Source organism: Scyliorhinus torazame, chromosome 24 (genome assembly GCF_047496885.1).
Source record: "Scyliorhinus torazame isolate Kashiwa2021f chromosome 24, sScyTor2.1, whole genome shotgun sequence".
In the NCBI taxonomy this organism is placed as follows: domain Eukaryota; kingdom Metazoa; phylum Chordata; class Chondrichthyes; order Carcharhiniformes; family Scyliorhinidae; genus Scyliorhinus; species Scyliorhinus torazame.
Window position 1 is genome coordinate 32,157,431 of NC_092730.1, and position 21,198 is coordinate 32,178,628.

The following is a 21,198-nucleotide window of genomic DNA, read 5'->3' on the forward strand; positions in this document are numbered from 1 at the left end:
CGTGCCCCCCAGGCTGACACCACACGGGTGGCGTCCGCGGTGGAGGCAATGGGTGCGACGGTGTCAGACATGGGGAACGGTTTGCGAGGCCTGGGGCCTTCCGTGCAGGTGGCGTCTGTGGCCCAGGAAATGGCTGCCCTCTCACAGGAGGCCATGAGCCAGTGCCAGCGCCAGATGGCAGAGGCGCTCAACGCCATATCCCAGTCTCTGCAGGCCATGGCCCAGTCTCAGCAGGCCATGGCCCAGTCTCTGCAGGCCATCGCTGAGGGCATCGGCGCCAGTGGCCATGTGCGAGCCGGCGTCGCACTGTCACAGACAGGGTTTGCCAACACCCTGGGCTCCATGGCTGCAAACCTGCAGACCCCTGTCGATACCAGCACGGGCCTCCAGGACTGGCAGTGCCAGATGTCGGGGGGGCGTCGGATGGCCAGTCCATTCGCATCCCCCACCCATGTAGAGGCCTGGGGGCCATCGGGCACCCCGAGGGAGGAGGAGGTGGTGTGGTCCGTCCCGGCTCCCTCTGTAGGGGAGGTCCCGGTACACCGCGACACCTCGGACTCCCCCCCTTCCGTCCCAGGTGCATCGGGTGGGCAACGGGCAGGACAGGCTGGCAGCTCGCCATCCCAGTCGCCCGGGCCGCAGCCTGGCCCATCTAGGCCAGGACGCCCCAGGAAACGGCCGCCAAAGGGATCCAGTGTCAGAGGGCAGGAATCACAGGAGTCCACCTCCAGTTCTGCTGTACCATCTGGGGAACCACGTAGACGTAGTCAAAGGGCCCGTAAGGCCAAACAATTAGACACTGAGTAAGTTCGCACGGGTGCAGGGCACAGATGAGTTTTAGGGGCTAGGGCACGTGCATGAACTCCTTTGGTTATTAAAGTCAATGTTACACCTACCGAAGCTGCCTTTGTGCTCTGTCCAAAGTGTGCGGGGGTGTCATGTACGTTGAGCGCAAGTGTGTGTGTGAGGGGTGGTCTTACCTCAGCCCCAGGTGAGTCTGCCCCCTTCCCCCTGGGCCGCCATCAACATCCCCCGGGCAGAGGACGGGACCGTGCGCTGCAGTGTCACAGCCGCATGCAGGGATGGTCCGGGTGGATGGTGGTACTGTGGCCATGGGTCAGACATAGTCCAACGATGTAGAGCCAGGAGCTCATCGCAGGGCGGGTTGTCATCATCCTCCATGGCCTGCGATAGACACGCGTCCACCCGCAACTGTGTGAGCCCGGCCCGTTGTGCCGCAGGTGGCTCGGCAATGGGGGGGGTGGTGGTGTGCATGCGGGTGGAGTGGGTGGGGTTGGGGAGGGGGGTGAGGGTGCTGGGTTGGTGGATGGGTGGGGGGTGTGGGTGGTCGGCTGTTGCCATGGTGTGCGGTCTGTGGCCATACTACCCGATTCCCACGCCTATCTAGTCAGTGAAGCGGGCGTCTATCAGTCTGTCCCGTGCCCGCTGGGCCAGCCGGTAACGGTGGACAGCCACCCGCCTGTGTCTACCCCGTCTGCCCTGACCATTGCCCCCATCCCCCTCATCTGGGGAGGACTGGGCCTCTTCCTGCTGCTCCTCCACTCCGCCCTCCTCTGCCTGCGGCACATCGCCCTCTGCTGGGCTATGTTGTGCAGGACGCAGCACACCACAATGATGCGGCCGACCCTATCTGACCGATACTGGAGGGCACCCCCAGAGAGGTCCAGGCACCTGAAACGCATCTTCAGCACGCCAAAGCACCTCTCGATCACTCCCCTTGTCGCTACATGGGCATCATTGTAGCGGTTCTCTGCCTCATTGCGTGGCCTCCGTATAGGCGTCATCAGCCACGATCGCAATGGGTAGCCCCTGTCGCCCAGCAACCAGCCCCTCAGCCGGGGATGGCGTCCCTCGTACATGCCGGGGATGGATGACCGCGACAACACGAATGAGTCGTGTACACTGCCTGGGTGACGGGCGCAGACGTGCAGGATCATCATGTGGTGGTCGCAGACCACCTGTACGTTCATCGAATAGGTCCCCTTCCTATTAGTGAACACGGCCCTGTTATCTGCAGGTGGCCGCACGGCGACGTGCATCCCATCGATCGCGCCCTGGACCATGGGGAACCCGGCAACGGCAGAGAAGCCCACGGCCCGGGCATCTTGGCTGGCCCGGTCCACGGGGAAGCGGATGTAGCGGTGCGCCATGGCATATAGGGCATCTGTCACTGCCCGGATGCACCGATACACCGATGTTTGCGATATGCCAGACAGGTCCCCACTCGGTGCCTGGAATGACCCCGTTGCATAAAAGTTCAGGGCCACCGTAACCTTGACGGACACGGGGAGAGGGTGTCCCCCGCCAGTGTTATGCGGTGACAGGTGTGCCAGCAGGTGCCACGGTTTCCCAGCTCATCCGGAGTCTCCTCCTGCATTCCCGGTCCGTGAGGTCTTGGTATGACTGCCGGGGCCAGTACACACGGGGCGCCCTCGGGTGCCTCCATTGCCGTGGGGCCGCGACATCCTCCTCCCCCTCCTCGTCCTGTCGGTCAGGTGTCCCTCCAGCCTGGGCGGCTGCCGCCTGCCCCTCTGCGGCAGCCTGCGCCGCCTCTCTGGCACGCTCCTCCTCCTCCTCCTTCTCCTCATCCAGGGCAACATAGACATGAGCGGCTGCCACCACGGCGGCCAACATCACTGGATGATCTGAAAACATGACGGCCTGGTGGGGGGGGAGGGGAACGACGACATGTCATCATTGCCCATATCCCCTCCTCCCCCCATCCAGGTGGCATGGACCGCATGGGTCCAACTGTTGGAGGCTGGCACCTGGCCAGGTGGACCAACTCACTTGCCCTCCCATCCACCTCCTCGGCACGGACCCCCCCCCCAACCTCCACCCCAGCACGGACCCCCCCCCCCAACCCCCAACCTCCACCCCGGTACGGACCCCCCCCAACCTCCACCCCGGCACAGACCCCCCCCTCAACCTCCACCCCAGCACGGACCCCCCCAACCCCCAACCTCCACCCCGGCATGGACCCCCCATACCTCCATCCCAGCACGGACCCCCCCCAACCCCCAACCTCCACCCCAGCACGGACCCCCCCCCAACCTCCACCCCGGCACGGACCCCCCCAACCTCCACCCCAGCACGGACCCCCCCCCAACCTCCACCCCGGCACGGACCCCACCCAACCTCCACCCCAGCACGGACCCCCCCCCGACCTCCACCCCAGCACGGACCCCCCCCCAACCTCCACCCCGGCATGGACCCCCCCCCCAACCTCCACCCCAGCACGGACCCCCCCCAACCCCCAACCTCCACCCCAGCACGGACCCCCCCCCCAACCTCCACCCCAGCACGGACCCCCCCCCCCACCTCCACCCCAGCACGGACCCCCCCCAACCTCCACCCCAGCACGGACCCCCCCCAACCTCCACCCCGGCACGGACCCCCCCCAAGCTCCACCCCAGCACGGACCCCCCCCCCAACCTCCACCCCGGCACGGACCCCCTCCCGGCACTCCCCCGGAGCCCAGCCTACTCTAACCACCCCCCCCCCCCGCCGCACACACACACACACAACCCGAGACACACCTCTCCTCATGCAATCAGTCTGCGGCCACGCCATCGCCTGCCCAGAGCCAACCCCCCAGGCCGTCACTCACCTCCTCGCTGGTCGGCGTGAGCCTGGAGCACCAGGTCATGCCGATGAAAAGGAGGTTTGATTCACGTCGACGTGAACGGTCATCACGTCGACGGGACTTCGGCCCATCCGGAAGGGAGAATATCGGCAGGCCGAAAATCAGCTGCCTTGCACAGACCCGTGACATTCTCCGCGGCAGCGGCGACATTAACGCCCCGCCGACTTTTCTCCCTTCGGAGACTTCGGCGGGGGCGGGGGCGGGATTCTCCTCTGGGGGGTCGGAGAATGACGCCCATGGTCTGGGAATGTTTCACTCCGGTCCATTCCCAACATTTCCTGATCTGATGGGATGGGCTTTTCCTTCCAATCGTTTCAGGACACTTGCTTAATTTTGATTAATTATCACTTATTAAGAATTGTTTCAGATGTTTAGTGTAATTCATTTAAATATGCAAATTACAAGACACGATAAAATTTTACTTTCATTCCCCAAACAGCGAAATTGGGTGAAAACCATCAATGAGAGGCAAAGGGAGCGCCGGTCATTTGTGTGGTCAGTGGTTTGTTTATGGAGCTGAGTAAATATTCCGGAGCAGAGCCGCTGCGAGCGGGGTTCGAACCTCCGCCGGGATACAATAATGTGGGTTTGCCGTTTGTGTACACACACCTGGATAGGAATGGAGCTGCTGCTTCCCGGGAGCTGCCAAGCAAGAGGCACAGATATTGACCAACTGCACCCGCTCCAAATAGACACCCCAAATTACTGAACAAAACAAAAACAAGCACAAATCATAATTTAAGAAACTATGACAGTCTCTCTGAAAACAAAATATCAACACCTCTTAATGAATGGATTTGCTGCAGCGAATTCCCTCTGAACTGTCTCAATATCAGCCGTAATTCCTAAACAGCTCTCAGACAGGCGCCGACTGGTTAAAAGTCTGCTTCACTTTTCAAGGTCCGGCTCAATAAAATCAGTCACAGGCCCATGATCTGCTTTCCTCCTGTTCTCAGACACATCCACTTTGTACAAGGGCGCACTAACTGGTTTTCAGAGTAAGAGTCAGACTGCAGTCACCTCGTTCTCTCTCGATCCCTTTATCTCAGAGCCACCTCACAACCAGCAATGGAACTTATTATTTATCAATATTAACGTTATTACTTAGTGATTGTTGCTTTGAGTGTGAGCTTTTTATTCATCTTCATATTTCGTTTAGTTTCCAAAAACAATGTTAAATATCTGACTGAACTCGATAAACTCAAACCCTTTACTGACAACCAACCGGGATTGCGATTAATTTTCGGCTCAGTGGGGAGTTGAACACAGTCGCTGCGAGCAAGATTCGAACCTGCGCGGGGAAAGCCCATTGGTTTTCCAACGCCTTAACCGGTCGATGGAATACGTTATAAAACCAGCCTGGAATCACTCCAGGAAGTTCATCTTCCCGCTGCAGCCTTCCGGTCTCAACTACGAATTGAACAGTTTCAGATGATTGGCTCTACGGCAGTCTCGACCCATGTGTTTTCACCCCATTTCATTCCAACTGTCTCTGACCATTTCCTACTTTCTTGTGTTATGGGTGAGGGGTTTTCAGAACCCCAAAATGTATCCCACACTCTCACACTGTATCAGAGTGAGTAAATCCCACTTTCTCAATGTAATCCCTCAATGATGGGATCGGATAAGAGTCCGTTCTTGTAACTGCATTCACCTTTCGTAAGTACACACACAACCGTTGGGTACTGTCTAGTTTAGGTACCATCACTATGGGTGAGCTCCATTGGCTGCAACCCACTTCAACTATGCCATTCTTCAGCATACCCTCAATTTCCCGGTTAACCTGTGCGAATTTTAAAGGATTATGTCTAAATGAATGTTGTTTGAAAGGAACAGCGTTTCCCACATCTACATCATGTATGCCCATTTTAGTCCTTCCCAATTTATCTCTACAAACTTGCCATGTGATATCAATAACTCTTTCAGGTCAGTTCGTTTTTCCTCTGGCAGGTAACTTAACAATACTCCCAATTTTTAAGAACATCCTCTCAGCAAAACCAAACTGCAAATCTTGCAGCTCTCTGGAAACACATAGACTGTTTTTAAACTGAAACTAAAAACCTGTCAAAACACAGACTGCAAAATGGCTGAACTGAGTGTGGGAGTGACTCACACTCAGTGTGAGTGAGTGGGTTTTACTCACTGTCAGATACAGTGTGAGAGTGTGGGATTTACTCACTCTCTGATACATTGTGTGAGTGTGGGATTTGCTCACTCTCTGATAGAGTGTGAGTGTGGGATTTACTCACTCTCCGATACAATGTGTGATAACCTCACTCTCTGATACAGTGTGGGATTTACTCACTCTCTGATACAGTGTGAGAGTGTGAGATTTACTCACTCACTGTTACAATGTGAGAGTGTGGGATTTACTCATTCTCCGATTCAGTTTGTGACTGTGGGATTTACTCACTCTGATACATTGTGTGAGTGTGGGATTTACTCACTCTGATACAGTGTGAGAGTGTGGGATTTACTCACTCTGATACAGTGTGTGAGTGTGGGATTTACCTACTGATACAGTGTGCGAGTGTGGGATTTAGTTACTCTCTGATACAGTGTGAGAGTGTGGGATTTACTCACTCTGATACAGTGTGAGAGTGTGGGATTTACTCACTCTGATACATTGTGTGAGTGTGGGATTTACTTACTCTCTGATACAGTGTGAGAGTGTGGGATTTACTCACTCTCTGATAGTGTGTGAGTGTGGGATTTACTCACTCTCTGATACAGTCTGTGAGTGTGGGATTTACTCACTCTCTGATACAGTGTGTGAGTGTGGGATTTACTCATTCGCTGATACAGTGTGTGTGTGGGATTTACTCCCTCTCTGATACAGTGTGTGAGTGTGGGATTTACTCACAATCTGTTACAGTGTGAGAGTGTGGGTTTTACTCACTCTCTGATACAGTGTGTTGTATGGGATTTACTCACTCTCTAATACAGTGTGTGAGCCTGGGATTTACTCACTCTCTGATACAGTGTGTGAGTGTGGGATTTACTCACTCTCTGATAGTGTGTGAATGTGGGATTTACTCACTCTCCGGTACAGTGTGTGAGTGTGGGATGTACTTACACTCTGATACAGTGTGAGAGTGTGGGATTTACTCACTCTCAGATACAGTGTGTGAGTGTGGGATTTACTCTCTCTCTGATACAGTGTGTGTGTGGGATTTACTCAATCTCCGATACAGTGTGAGTGTGGGATTTACTCACTCTCTGATACAGTGTGAGAGTCTGGGATTTACTCACTCTCTGATACAGTGTGGGGGTGGGATTTACGGACACTCTGATACAGAGTGAGAGTGTGGGACTTACTCACTCTCTGATACAGTGTGTGAGTGTGGGATTTAGTCACTCTCTAATACAGTGTGAATGTGTAGGATTTACTCACTCTCTGATACAGTGTGTGAGTGTGGGATTTACTCACTCTCCGATACGGTGAGTGAGTGGGATTTACTCACTCTCTCATACAGTGTGCGAGTGTGGATTTACTCACTCTCTGATACAGTGTGAGTGTTGGATTTACTCACTCTCTGATACAGTGTGTGAGTGTGGGATTTACTCTCTCTCTGATACAGTGTGTGTGTGGGATTTACTCACTCTCTGATACAGTGTGCGAGTGTGGATTTACTCACTCACTGATACAGTGTGTGAGTGTGGGATTTACTCACTCTCTGATACAGTGTGTGAGTGTGGGATTTACTCACTCTCTGATACAGTGTGAATGTGGGATTTACTCACTCTCTGATACAGTGTGTGTGTGGTATTTACTCACTCTCTGGTACAGTGTGAGAGTGTGGGATTTACTCACTCTCTGATACAGTGTGTGTGTGGGATTTACTCACTCTCTGATACAGTGTGTGAGTGTGGGATTTACTCACTCTCTGATACAGTGTGCGAGTGTGGGATTTACTCACTCTCTGATACAGTGTGAATGTTGGATTTACTCACTCTCTGATACAGTGTGTGTGTGGTATTTACTCACTCTCTGGTACAGTGTGAGAGTGTGGGATTTACTCACTCTCTGATACTGTGTGTGTGTGGGATTTACTCACTCTCTGATACAGTGTGTGAGTGTGGGATTTACTCACTCTCTGATACAGTGTGTGAGTGTGGGATTTACTCACTCCCTGATACAGTGTGTGAGTGTGGATTTACTCACTCTCAGAAACAGGGCGTCATTCTCCGACCCCCCGCCGGGTCGGAGAATGGCCGTTGGCCGCCGTGAATCCCGCCCCCGCCCCCGCCGAAGTCTCCGAAGGGAGAAAAGTCGGCGGGGCGTTAATGGCGCCGCTGCCGCGGAGAATGTCACGGGTCTGCGCAAGGCAGCCGATTTTCGGCCTGCCGATATTCTCCCTTCCGGATGGGCCGAAGTCCCGTCGACGTGATGACCGTTCACGTCGACGTGAATCAAACCTCCTTTTCATCGGCGTGACCCGGTGCTCCAGGCTCACGCCGACCAGCGAGGAGGTGAGTGACGGCCTGGGGGGTTGGCTCTGGGCAGGAAATGGCGTGGCCACAGACTGATTGCGTGAGGAGAGGTGTGTCTCGGCTTGTGTGTGTGTGTGTGCGGCGGGGGGGGGGTGGGGGGGTGGTTAGAGTAGGCTGGGTTCCGGGGGAGTGCCGGGAGGGGGTCCGTGCCGGGGTGGAGGTTGGGGGTTGGGGTCCGTGCCGGGGTGTAGGTTGGGGGTTGGGGTCCGTGCCGGGGTGGAGGTTGGGGGTTGGGGGGTGTCCGTGCCGGGGTGGAGGTTGGGGGGGGGACCGTGTCGGGGTGGAGGTTGTGGGTTGGGGGGGGTCCGTGCCGGTGTGGAGGTTGGGGGTTGGGGTCCGTGCCGGGGTGGAGGTTGGGGGTTGGGGGCGGGTCCGTGCCGGGGTGGAGGTTGGGAGGGGGGGTCCATGCCGGGGTGGAGGTTGGGGGGGGGGGGGGGGTCCGTGCCGGGGTGGAGGTTGGGGGTTGGGGGGGGGGTCCGTGCCGGGGTGGAGGTTGGGGGGGGGTCCGTGCCGGGGTGGAGGTTGGGGAGGGGGTCCGTGCCGGGGTGGAGGTTGGGGGTTGGGGGTGGGTGATGGGAGGGCAAATGAGTTGGTCCACCTGGCCAGGTGCCAGCCTCCAACAGTTGGACCCATGCGGTCCATGCCACCTGGCTGGGGGGAGGAGGGGATATGGGCAATGATGACATGTCGTCGTTCCCCTCCCCCCCCACCAGGCCGTCATGTTTTCAGACCATCCAGCGATGTTGGCCGCCGTGGTGGCAGCCGCTCATGTCTATGTTGCCCTGGATGAGGAGGAGGAGGAGGAGGAGGAGGAGGAGCGTGCCAGAGAGGCGGCGCATGCTGCCGCAGAGGGGCAGGCGGAAGCCGCCCAGGCTGGAGGGACACCTGACCAACAGGACGAGGAGGGGGAGGAGGACGTCGCGGCCCCACGACAACGGAGGCACCCGAGGGCGCCCCGTGTGTACCGGCGCCGGCAGTCATACCAGGACCTCACGGACCGGGAATGCAGGAGGAGACTCCGGATGAGCCGGGAAACCGTGGCACACATCTGCCACCTGCTGGCACACCTGTCACCGCGTGGCACTGGCGGGGGACACCCTCTCCCCGTGTCCGTCAAGGTTACGGTGGCCCTGAACTTTTATGCAACGGGTTCATTCCAGGCACCGAGTGGGGACCTGTCCGGCATATCGCAGACATCGGTGCATCGGTGCATCCGGGCAGTGACAGATGCCCTTTATGCCATGGCGCACCGCTACATCCGCTTCCCCGTGGACCGGGCCAGCCAAGATGCCCGGGCCGTGGGCTTCTCTGCCGTTGCCGGGTTCCCCATGGTCCAGGGCGCGATCGATGGGATGCACGTCGCCGTGCGGCCACCTGCAGAGAACAGGGCCGTGTTCACTAATAGGAAGGGGACCTATTCAATGAACGTACAGGTGGTCTGCGACCACCGCATGATGATCCTGCACGTCTGCGCCCGTCACCCAGGCAGTGTACACGACTCATTCGTGTTGTCGCGGTCATCCATCCCCGGCATGTACGAGGGACGCCATCCCCGGCTGAGGGGCTGGTTGCTGGGCGACAGGGGCTACCCATTGCGATCGTGGCTGATGACGCCTATACGGAGGCCACGCAATGAGGCGGAGAACCGCTACAATGATGCCCATGTAGCGACAAGGGGAGTGATCGAGAGGTGCTTTGGCGTGCTGAAGATGCGTTTCAGGTGCCTGGACCTCTCTGGGGGCGCCCTCCAGTATCGGTCAGATAGGGTCGGCCGCATCATTGTGGTGTGCTGCGTCCTGCACAACATAGCCCAGCAGAGGGGCGATGTGCCGCAGGCAGAGGAGGGCGGAGTGGAGGAGCAGCAGGAAGAGGCCCAGTCCTCCCCAGATGAGGAGGATGGGGGCAATGGTCAGGGCAGACGGGGTAGACACAGGCGGGTGGCTGTCCACCGTTACCGGCTGGCCCAGTGGGCACGGGACAGACTGATAGACGCCCGCTTCACTGACTAGATGGGCGTGGGAATCGGGTAGTATGGCCACAGACCGCACACCATGACAACAACCGACCACCCACACCCCCCACCCATCCACCCACCCAGCACCCTCACCCCCCTCCCCAACCCCACACACCCCACCCGCATGCACACCACCCCCCCACCCCCAATTGCCGATCCACCGGCGGCACAACGGGCCGGGCTCACCCAGTTGCGGGTGGACGCGTGTCTATCGCAGACCATGGAGAATGATGACAACCCGCCTCCGATGAGCTCCTGGCTCTACATCGTTGGACTATGTCTGACCCATGGCCACAGTACCACCATCCACCCGGACCATCCCTGCATGTGGCTGTGACACTGCAGCGCACGGTCCCGTCCTCTGCCCGGGGGATGTTGATGGCGGCCCAGGGGGAAGGGGGCAGACTCACCTGGGGCTGAGGTAAGACCACCCCTCACACACACACTTGCGCTCAACGTACATGACACCCCCGCACACTTTGGACAGAGCACAAAGGCAGCTTCGGTAGGTGTAACATTGACTTTAATAACCAAAGGAGTTCATGCACATGCTAGGGCAGGTCCCTAAAACTCATCTGTGCCCTGCACCCGTGCCAACTTACTCAGTGTCTAATTGTTTGGCCTTACGGGCCCTTTGACTACGTCTACGTGGTTCCCCAGACGGTACAGCAGAACTGGAGGTGGACTCCTGTGATTCCTGCCCTCTGACACTGGATCCCTTTGGCGGCCGTTTCCTGGGGCGTCCTGGCCTAGATGGGCCAGGCTGCGGCCCGGGCGACTGGGATGGCGAGCTGCCAGCCTGTCCTGCCCGTTGCCCACCCGATGCACCTGGGACGGAAGGGGGGGAGTCCGAGGTGTCGCGGTGTACCGGGACCTCCCCTACAGAGGGAGCCGGGATGGACCACACCACCTCCTCCTCCCTCGGGGTGCCCGATGGCCCCCAGGCCTCTACATGGGTGGGGGATGCGAACGGACTGGCCATCCGACGCGCCCCCGACATCTGGCGCTGCCAGTCCTGGAGGCCCGTGCTGGTATCGACAGGGGTCTGCAGGTTTGCAGCCATGGAGCCCAGGGGGTTGTCGAACCCTGTCTGCGACAGTGCGACGCCAGCTCGCACATGGCCACTGGCGCCGATGCCCTCAGCGATGGCCTGCAGAGACTGGGCCATGGCCTGCAGAGACTGGGCCATGGCCTGCAGAGACTGGGCCATGGCCTGCAGAGACTGGGCTATGGCCTGCTGAGACTGGGCCATGACCTGCAGAGACTGGGCTATGGCCTGCTGAGACTGGGCCATGGCCTGCTGAGACTGGGCCATGGCCTGCTGAGACTGGGCTATGGCGTTGAACGCCTCTGCCATCTGGCGCTGGCACTGGCTCATGGCCTCCTGTGAGAGGGCAGCCATTTCCTGGGCCACAGACGCCGCCTGCACGGAAGGCCCCAGGCCTCGCAAACCGTTCCCCATGTCTGACACCGTCGCACCCATTGCCTCCACCGCGGACGCCACCCGTGCGGTGTCAGCCTGGGTGGCACGCATGACCGGGACCACTCCCAGCTCCTGGACGTGGGTGGACTCCTCCACCTGCGACCGCAGCCGCCGCAAGCCACCCGTCACCCTATTCGCTCGTCTCCGTGTCGGTGGTTGCATCGGATCTATGTGTGGGTGTGGTAACTGCAGGAACCCGGGATCCATCTGGGCGGCAGATGTTCGCTTGGCCTGGGCTGCCCTCCGACCGCCCGGTCCCTCTGCTGCTCCTACCTCCACCTGCTGTACCGGGACGGCTGTGTTGTGCGCACCAGTGAGTGTACCAGACGCCTCATCACTAAAGTGCCCAACCGTTGTGAGTGTTTCTGCGATGGTGGAGGGTGTTGGTCACAGCAGTGGCGTTGTGTCGTGCTCTTCGTCCCACTCTGAGTCCATGGCACTTTGGGGTGGGGGTTCGTCTCCACCCATCCACTCTGAGTCACTGTCCGGTATTTCGTCTTCCCGGGTAGGGGTGTCCTGGGTGGTGCTGTCCCGGGTAGTGCTGTCCCGGGTAGTGGTGTCCCGGGTAGGGGTGTCCTGGATAGTGGTGTCCTGGGTAGTGGTGTCCTGGGTAGTGGTGTCCTGGCTCGGATGTGACGGGGGCCTGTGGCTGCCCCCCTCATCGCTGGGTGGTCGCTCCCGCACGTGACGGGGGTGTCGTCTCCCTGTTGCTCCAGGTCTCTCCGTCTCCCGTGGTGTGCGAGGGGCATCCTGCGGGCGTCGCATGCTGGAGGGTCCGGGTCTCTCCGTCTCCCGTGGTCTCCGAGGGGCATCCTGCGGGCGTCGCATGCTGGAGGGTGCGGGTCTCTCCGTCTCCCGTGGTCTCCGAGGGGCATCCTGCGGGCGTCGCATGCTGGAGGGTGTGGGTCTCTCCGTCTCCCGTGGTCTCCGAGGGGCATCCTGCGGGCGTCGCATGCTGGAGGGTGCGGGTCTCTCCGTCTCCTGTGGTCTCCGAGGGGCATCCTGCGGGCGGTCTGCATCTGCGGGGATGGGTGCCTGGACGTTTGGTCCTGCGATACACAATGACGCATGCATGGTTAGGCAGTGATCAGGTGATACGGGGGAGGGGGATATAGGGGAGGGGGGATATGGGGACGGGCTGTTGGTGGCTCACTTGCTCGTGGGGCCCCGACCTCTGCATCAGCAACCTCCCGGTCCTCAGGTCCGCCAGCCAGTTCCAGGGCCCTTTCCTCGTGTACGGTCAGTGGCCTCTCATCAGCGGGCCCTCCTCCAGTCCTCACATGCTCCCTATTGTTGTGTGCGCGCTTCTCCTGGGGGGGGGGGGTGGTGGCAGGGGTAAAAGGCAACAGTGTTAGGCAGGTATATGAATGCACGCCATCGGTTGCGCGTGCATTGCAGAGGTTAAGGTTAGGGCTGGATTCACTTGGGGATATGGGGGAGGGGGGATATGGGGGAGGGGGGAATATGGGGGATATGGGGAGGGGGGATATGGGGGAGGGGGGAATATGGGGGATATGGGGGAGGGGGGATATGGGGGAGGGGGATATGGGGGAGGGGGGATATGGGGGAGGGGGGGATATGGGGAGGGGGGAATATGGGGGATATGGGGGAGGGGGGATGTGGGGAGGGGGGAATATGGGGGATATGGGGGAGGGGGGATATGGGGAGGGGGGAATATGGGGGATATGGGGGAGGGGGGATATGGGGATATGGGGGAGGGGGGGATATGGGGGAGGGGGGATAGGGGGGATATGGGGGAGGGGGGATATGGGGGATATGGGGGAGGGGGGATATGGGGGAGGGGGGATATGGGGGAGGGGGGAATATGGGGGATATGGGGGAGGGGGGGATATGGGGGTTATGGGGGAGGGTGGATATGGGGGAGGGGGGATATGGGGGAGGGGCGATATGGGGGATATGGGGGAGGGGGGATATGGGGGAGGGGGGATATGGGGGAGGGGGAATATGGGGAATATGGGGGAGGGGGGATATGGGGGAGGGGGGATATGGGGGAGGGGGATATGGGGGAGGGGGGATATGGGGGATATGGGGGATGGGGGATATGGGGAGGGGGGATATGGGGGAGGGGGAATATGGGGGATATGGGGGAGGGGGGATATGGGGGAGGGGGGATATGGGGGAGGGGGAATATGGGGGATATGGGGGAGGGGGGATATGGGGAGGGGGAACATGGGGGATATGGGGGAGGGGGGATATGGGGAGGGGGATATGGGGGATATGGGGGAGGGGGATATGGGGGAGGGGGGATATGGGGGAGGAGGGGATATGGGGGATATGGGGGAGGGGGGATATGGTGGATATGGGGGAGGGGGGATATGGGGGATATGGGGAGGGGGGATATGGGGAGGGGGATATGGGGGATATGGGGGAGGGGGATATGGGGGAGGGGGGATATGGGGATATGGGGGAGGGGGGATATGGGGAGGGGGGATATGGGGGAGGGGGGAATATGGGGGATATGGGGGAGGGGGGGATTTGGGGGAGGGGGGATTTGGGGGATATGGGGGAGGCTCACCCTGCCTGCTCTGACGAGGTCGTTCACCTTCTTGTGGCACTGGGTGCCTGTCCGTGGTGTTAGGGCCACAGCGGTGACGGCCTCTGCCACCTCCCTCCACAGACGCCGGCTGTGGCGTGGGGCAACTCTGCGGCCGTGCCCGGGATACAGGGCGTCCCTCCTCTGCTCCACCGCGTCCAGGAGCGCCTCCACATCGCGTGACTCGAACCTCGGGGCTGAGCGACGGCCAGCCATCAAGTCGGGTGTTGCGGTCGGCTGTTCCGGTCGGGTGGGGGGAGCTGCGCGGCCTTATGAGCCGTCACACCGTGCAGCGCGTATGACGCTGCACGGCGTGAACCACTGCACAAGCGCGGATCCCGTTACGTCGCTGCTAGCCCATTTCGGGCCGCAGACTATCGGCCCATTTTTATGACGTGACGCAAGTGGGATTTGCGCCGTTTTTTGCGCCGATCGGCGGACTTTCCGCCGATAATGGAGAATTTCGCCCACAGTGTGTGACTGTGGGATTTACTCACTCACTGATACAGTGAGTGTGGGATTTACTCACTCTCTGATACAGTGCGTGAGTGTGGTATTTACTCACTCACTGATACAGTGAGTGTGGGATTTACTCACTCTGTAAAACAGTGCGTGAGTGTGGGATTTACTCACTCTCTGACAAGAGTGTGTAAGTGTGGGATTTTCTCTCTGACACAGTGTGAGTGTGGGATTTACTCACTCTCTGATACAGTGTGTAAGTGTGGGATTTCCTCACTCTCTGATACAGTGTGTGAGTGTGGGATTTACCCACTCTCAGATACAGTGTGTGACTGTCGGATTTACTCACTCACTGATACAGTGAGTGTGGGATTTACTCACTCTCTGATACAGTGCGTGAGTGTGGGATTTACCCACTCTCTGATACAGTGTGTGTGTGGGATTTACTCACTCTCAGATACAGTGTGTGAGTGTGGGACTTACTCACTCTGATACAGTGTGTGAGTGTGGGATTTACTCACTCTGATACAGTGAGTGTAGAATTTTCTTACACACAGGTGCAGTGAGACTTTGTGATTTACTGGCTCTCTGATACAGGGTGCGAGTGTGGGATTTACTCACTCTGAAACAGTCTGTCTGTGTGGGATTTACTCACTCTCTGATACAGTGTGTGAGTGTGTGATTTACTCACTCTCTGATACAGTGTGAGTGTGGGATTTACTCACTCTCTGATACAGTGTGTGAGTGTGGGATTTACTCACTCTCTGATACAGTGAGTGTGTGGGATTTACTCACTCTCTGATAAAGTGTGTGAGTGTGGGATTTACTCACTCTCTGATACAGTTTGTGAGTGTGGGATTTACTCACTCGCTGATACAGTGTGTGAGTGTGGGATGTACTCACTCTCTGATACAGTGTGTGAGTGTGGGATTTACTCACTCTCTGATACAGTTTGTGAGTGTGGGATTTACTCACTCTCTGATAGTGTGTGAGTGTGGGATTTACTCACTCTCTGATACAGTGTGAGTGTGGGATTTACTCACTATCTGATAAAGTGTGTGAGTGTGGGATTTACTCACTCTCTGATACAGTTTGTGAGTGTGGGATTTACTCACTCTCTGATACAGTGTGAGTGTGGGATTTACTCACTCTCTGATACAGTGTGTGAGTGTGGGATTTACTCACTCTCTGATACAGTGAGTGTGTGGGATTTACTCACTCTCTGATAAAGTGTGTGAGTGTGGGATTTACTCACTCTCTGATACAGTTTGTGAGTGTGGGATTTACTCACTCGCTGATACAGTGTGTGAGTGTGGGATGTACTCACTCTCTGATACAGTGTGTGAGTGTGGGATTTACTCACTCTCTGATACAGTTTGTGAGTGTGGGATTTACTCACTCTCTGATAGTGTGTGAGTGTGGGATTTACTCACTCTCTGATACAGTGTGAGTGTGGGATTTACTCACTATCTGATAAAGTGTGTGAGTGTGGGATTTACTCACTCTCTGATACAGTTTGTGAGTGTGGGATTTACTCACTCTCTGTACAGTGTGCGAGTGTGGGATTTACTCACTCACTGATAGTGTGTGAGTGTGGGATTTACTCACTCTCTGATACAGTGTGCGACTGTGGGATTTACTCACTCTCTGATACAGTGTGTGAGTGTGGGATTTACTCACTCTCTGATACAGTGTGTGGGTGGGATTTACTTAATTTCTAATACAGTGTGTGTGTGGGGGATTTTCTCACTCTCTGATACAGTGTGAGTGTGGGAATTACTCACTCTCTGATACAGTGAGTGTGTGGGATTTACTCACTCTCTGATAAAGTGTGTGAGTGTGGGATTTACTCACTCTCTGATACAGTGTGTGAGTGTGTGATTTACTCACTCGCTGATACAGTGAGAGAGTGTGGGATTTACTCACTCTCTGATACAGTGTGTGACTGTGGGATTTACTCACTCTCTGATACAGTTTGTGAGTGTGGGATTTACTCACTCTCTGATGCAGTGTGTGTGCTGGATTGACTCACTCTCTGATACAGCGTGAGAGTGTGGGATTGACTCACTCTCTGATACAGTGGAGAGTGTGGGATTTACTCACTCTCTGATACAGTGTGAGTGTGGGATTTACTCACTCTCTGATACAGTGTGTGAGTGTGGGATTTACTCACTCTCTGATGCAGTGTGAGTGTTGGATTTACTCACTCTCTGATACAGTGTGCGAGTGTGGGATTTACTCACTCTCTGATACAGTGTGTGTGTGGGATTTACTCACTTTCTACTACAGTGTGTGTGTGTGGGATTTTCTCACTCTCTGATACAGTGTGAGTGTGGGAATTACTCACTCTCTGATACAGTGTGTGAGTGTGGGATTTACTCACTCTCTGATACAGTTTGTGAGTGTGCGATTTACTCACTTTCTGATGCAGTGTGAGTGTTGGTTTTACTCACTCTCTGATACAGTGTGAGAGTGTGGGATTTACTCACTCTCTGATACAGTGGAGAGTGTGGGATTTACTCACTCTCTGATACAGTGTGAGTGTGGGATTTACTCACTCTCTGATACAGTGTGAGAGTGTGGGATTTACTCACTCTCTGATACAGTGTGAGAGTGTGGGATTCACTCACTCTCTGATGCAGTGTGAGTGTTGGATTTACTCACTCTCTGATACAGTGTGAGATTGTGGGATTTACTCATTCTCTGATACAGTGTGAGAGTGTGGGATTTACTCCCTCTCTGATACAGTATGTGTGTGTGTGATTTACACACTCTCTGATACAGTGTGTGAGTGTGTGATTAACTCACTCTCTGATAAAGTGTGTGAGTGTGTGATTTACGCACTCTCTGATACAGTGAGTTTGTGGGATTTACTCACTCTCTGATACAGTGTATGAGTGTGGGATTTACTCACTCTCTGATAGAGTGTGTGAGTGTGGGATTTACTCACTCTCTGATACAGTATGTGAGAGTGGGATGTACTCACTCTCTGATACAGTGTGTGTGTGTGGGATTTACTCACTCTCTGATACAGTGTGAGAGTGTGGGATTTACTCCCTCTCTGATACAGTGCGTGAGTGTGGGATTTACTCACTCTCTGATACAGTGTGAGAGTGTGGGATTTACTCCCTCTCTGATACAGTGCGTGAGTGTGGGATTTACTCCCTCTCTGATACAGTGTGAGAGTCTGGGATTTACTCACTCTCTGATACAGCGTGAGAGTGTGGGATTGACTCACTCTCTGATACAGTGGAGAGTGTGGGATTTACTCACTCTCTGATACAGTGTGAGTGTGGGATTTACTCACTCTCTGATACAGTGTGAGAGTGTGGGATTTACTCCCTCTCTGATACAGTGCGTGAGTGTGGGATTTACTCCCTCTCTGATACAGTGTGAGAGTCTGGGATTTACTCACTCTCTGATAGAGTGTGTGAGTGTGGGATTTACTCACTCTCTGATACAGTATGTGAGAGTGGGATGTACTCACTCTCTGATACAGTGTGTGTGTGTGGGATTTACTCACTCTCTGATACAGTGTGAGAGTGTGGGATTTACTCCCTCTCTGATACAGTGCGTGAGTGTGGGATTTACTCACTCTCTGATACAGTGTGAGAGTGTGGGATTTACTCCCTCTCTGATACAGTGCGTGAGTGTGGGATTTACTCCCTCTCTGATACAGTGTGAGAGTCTGGGATTTACTCACTCTCTGATACAGCGTGAGAGTGTGGGATTGACTCACTCTCTGATACAGTGGAGAGTGTGGGATTTACTCACTCTCTGATACAGTGTGAGTGTGGGATTTACTCACTCTCTGATACAGTGTGTGAGTGTGGGATTTACTCACTCTCTGATGCAGTGTGAGTGTTGGATTTACTCACACTCTGATACAGTGTGCGAGTGTGGGATTTACTCACTCTCTGATACAGTGTGTGTGTGGGATTTACTCACTTTCTAATACAGTGTGTGTGTGTGGGATTTTCTCACTCTCTGATACAGTGTGAGTGTGGGAATTACTCACTCTCTGATACAGTGAGTGTGTGGGATTTACTCACTCTCTGATAAAGTGTGTGAGTGTGGGATTTACTCACTCTCTGATACAGTGTGTGAGTGTGTGATTTACTCACTCTCTGATACAGTGTGTGAGTGTTTGATTTACTCACTCGCTGATACAGTGAGAGAGTGTGGGATTTACTCACTCTCTGATACAGTGTGTGAGTGTGGGATTTACTCACTCTCTGATACAGTTTGTGAGTGTGGGATTTACTCACTTTCTGATGCAGTGTGAGTGTTGGATTTACTCACTCTCTGATACAGTGTGAGTGTGGGATTTACTCACTCTCTGATACAGTGGAGAGTGTGGGATTTACTCACTCTCTGATACAGTGTGAGTGTGGGATTTACTCACTCTCTGATACAGTGTGAGAGTGTGGGATTTACTCACTCTCTGATACAGTGTGAGTGTGGGATTTACTCACTCTCTGATACAGTGTGTGAGTGTGGGATTTACTCACTCTCTGATGCAGTGTGAGTGTTGGATTTACTCACTCTCTGATACAGTGTGCGAGTGTGGGATTTACTCACTCTCTGATACAGTGTGTGTGTGGGATTTACTCACTTTCTACTACAGTGTGTGTGTGTGGGATTTTCTCACTCTCTGATACAGTGTGAGTGTGGGAATTACTCACTCTCTGATACAGTGTGTGAGTGTGGGATTTACTCACTCTCTGATACAGTTTGTGAGTGTGCGATTTACTCACTTTCTGATGCAGTGTGAGTGTTGGTTTTACTCACTCTCTGATACAGTGTGAGAGTGTGGGATTTACTCACTCTCTGATACAGTGGAGAGTGTGGGATTTACTCACTCTCTGATACAGTGTGAGTGTGGGATTTACTCACTCTCTGATACAGTGTGAGAGTGTGGGATTTACTCACTCTCTGATACAGTGTGAGAGTGTGGGATTCACTCACTCTCTGATGCAGTGTGAGTGTTGGATTTACTCACTCTCTGATACAGTGTGAGATTGTGGGATTTACTCATTCTCTGATACAGTGTGAGAGTGTGGGATTTACTCCCTCTCTGATACAGTATGTGTGTGTGTGATTTACACACTCTCTGATACAGTGTGTGAGTGTGTGATTAACTCACTCTCTGATAAAGTGTGTGAGTGTGTGATTTACGCACTCTCTGATACAGTGAGTTTGTGGGATTTACTCACTCTCTGATACAGTGTATGAGTGTGGGATTTACTCACTCTCTGATAGAGTGTGTGAGTGTGGGATTTACTCACTCTCTGATACAGTATGTGAGAGTGGGATGTACTCACTCTCTGATACAGTGTGTGTGTGTGGGATTTACTCACTCTCTGATACAGTGTGAGAGTGTGGGATTTACTCCCTCTCTGATACAGTGCGTGAGTGTGGGATTTACTCACTCTCTGATACAGTGTGAGAGTGTGGGATTTACTCCCTCTCTGATACAGTGCGTGAGTGTGGGATTTACTCCCTCTCTGATACAGTGTGAGAGTCTGGGATTTACTCACTCTCTGATACAGCGTGAGAGTGTGGGATTGACTCACTCTCTGATACAGTGGAGAGTGTGGGATTTACTCACTCTCTGATACAGTGTGAGTGTGGGATTTACTCACTCTCTGATACAGTGTGAGAGTGTGGGATTTACTCCCTCTCTGATACAGTGCGTGAGTGTGGGATTTACTCCCTCTCTGATACAGTGTGAGAGTCTGGGATTTACTCACTCTCTGATAGAGTGTGTGAGTGTGGGATTTACTCACTCTCTGATACAGTATGTGAGAGTGGGATGTACTCACTCTCTGATACAGTGTGTGTGTGTGGGATTTACTCACTCTCTGATACAGTGTGAGAGTGTGGGATTTACTCCCTCTCTGATACAGTGCGTGAGTGTGGGATTTACTCACTCTCTGATACAGTGTGAGAGTGTGGGATTTACTCCCTCTCTGATACAGTGCGTGAGTGTGGGATTTACTCCCTCTCTGATACAGTGTGAGAGTCTGGGATTTACTCACTCTCTGATACAGCGTGAGAGTGTGGGATTGACTCACTCTCTGATACAGTGGAGAGTGTGGGATTTACTCACTCTCTGATACAGTGTGAGTGTGGGATTTACTCACTCTCTGATACAGTGTGTGAGTGTGGGATTTACTCACTCTCTGATGCAGTGTGAGTGTTGGATTTACTCACACTCTGATACAGTGTGCGAGTGTGGGATTTACTCACTCTCTGATACAGTGTGTGTGTGGGATTTACTCACTTTCTAATACAGTGTGTGTGTGTGGGATTTTCTCACTCTCTGATACAGTGTGAGTGTGGGAATTACTCACACTCTGATACAGTGAGTGTGTGGGATTTACTCACTCTCTGATAAAGTGTGTGAGTGTGGGATTTACTCACTCTCTGATACAGTGTGTGAGTGTGTGATTTACTCACTCTCTGATACAGTGTGTGAGTGTTTGATTTACTCACTCGCTGATACAGTGAGAGAGTGTGGGATT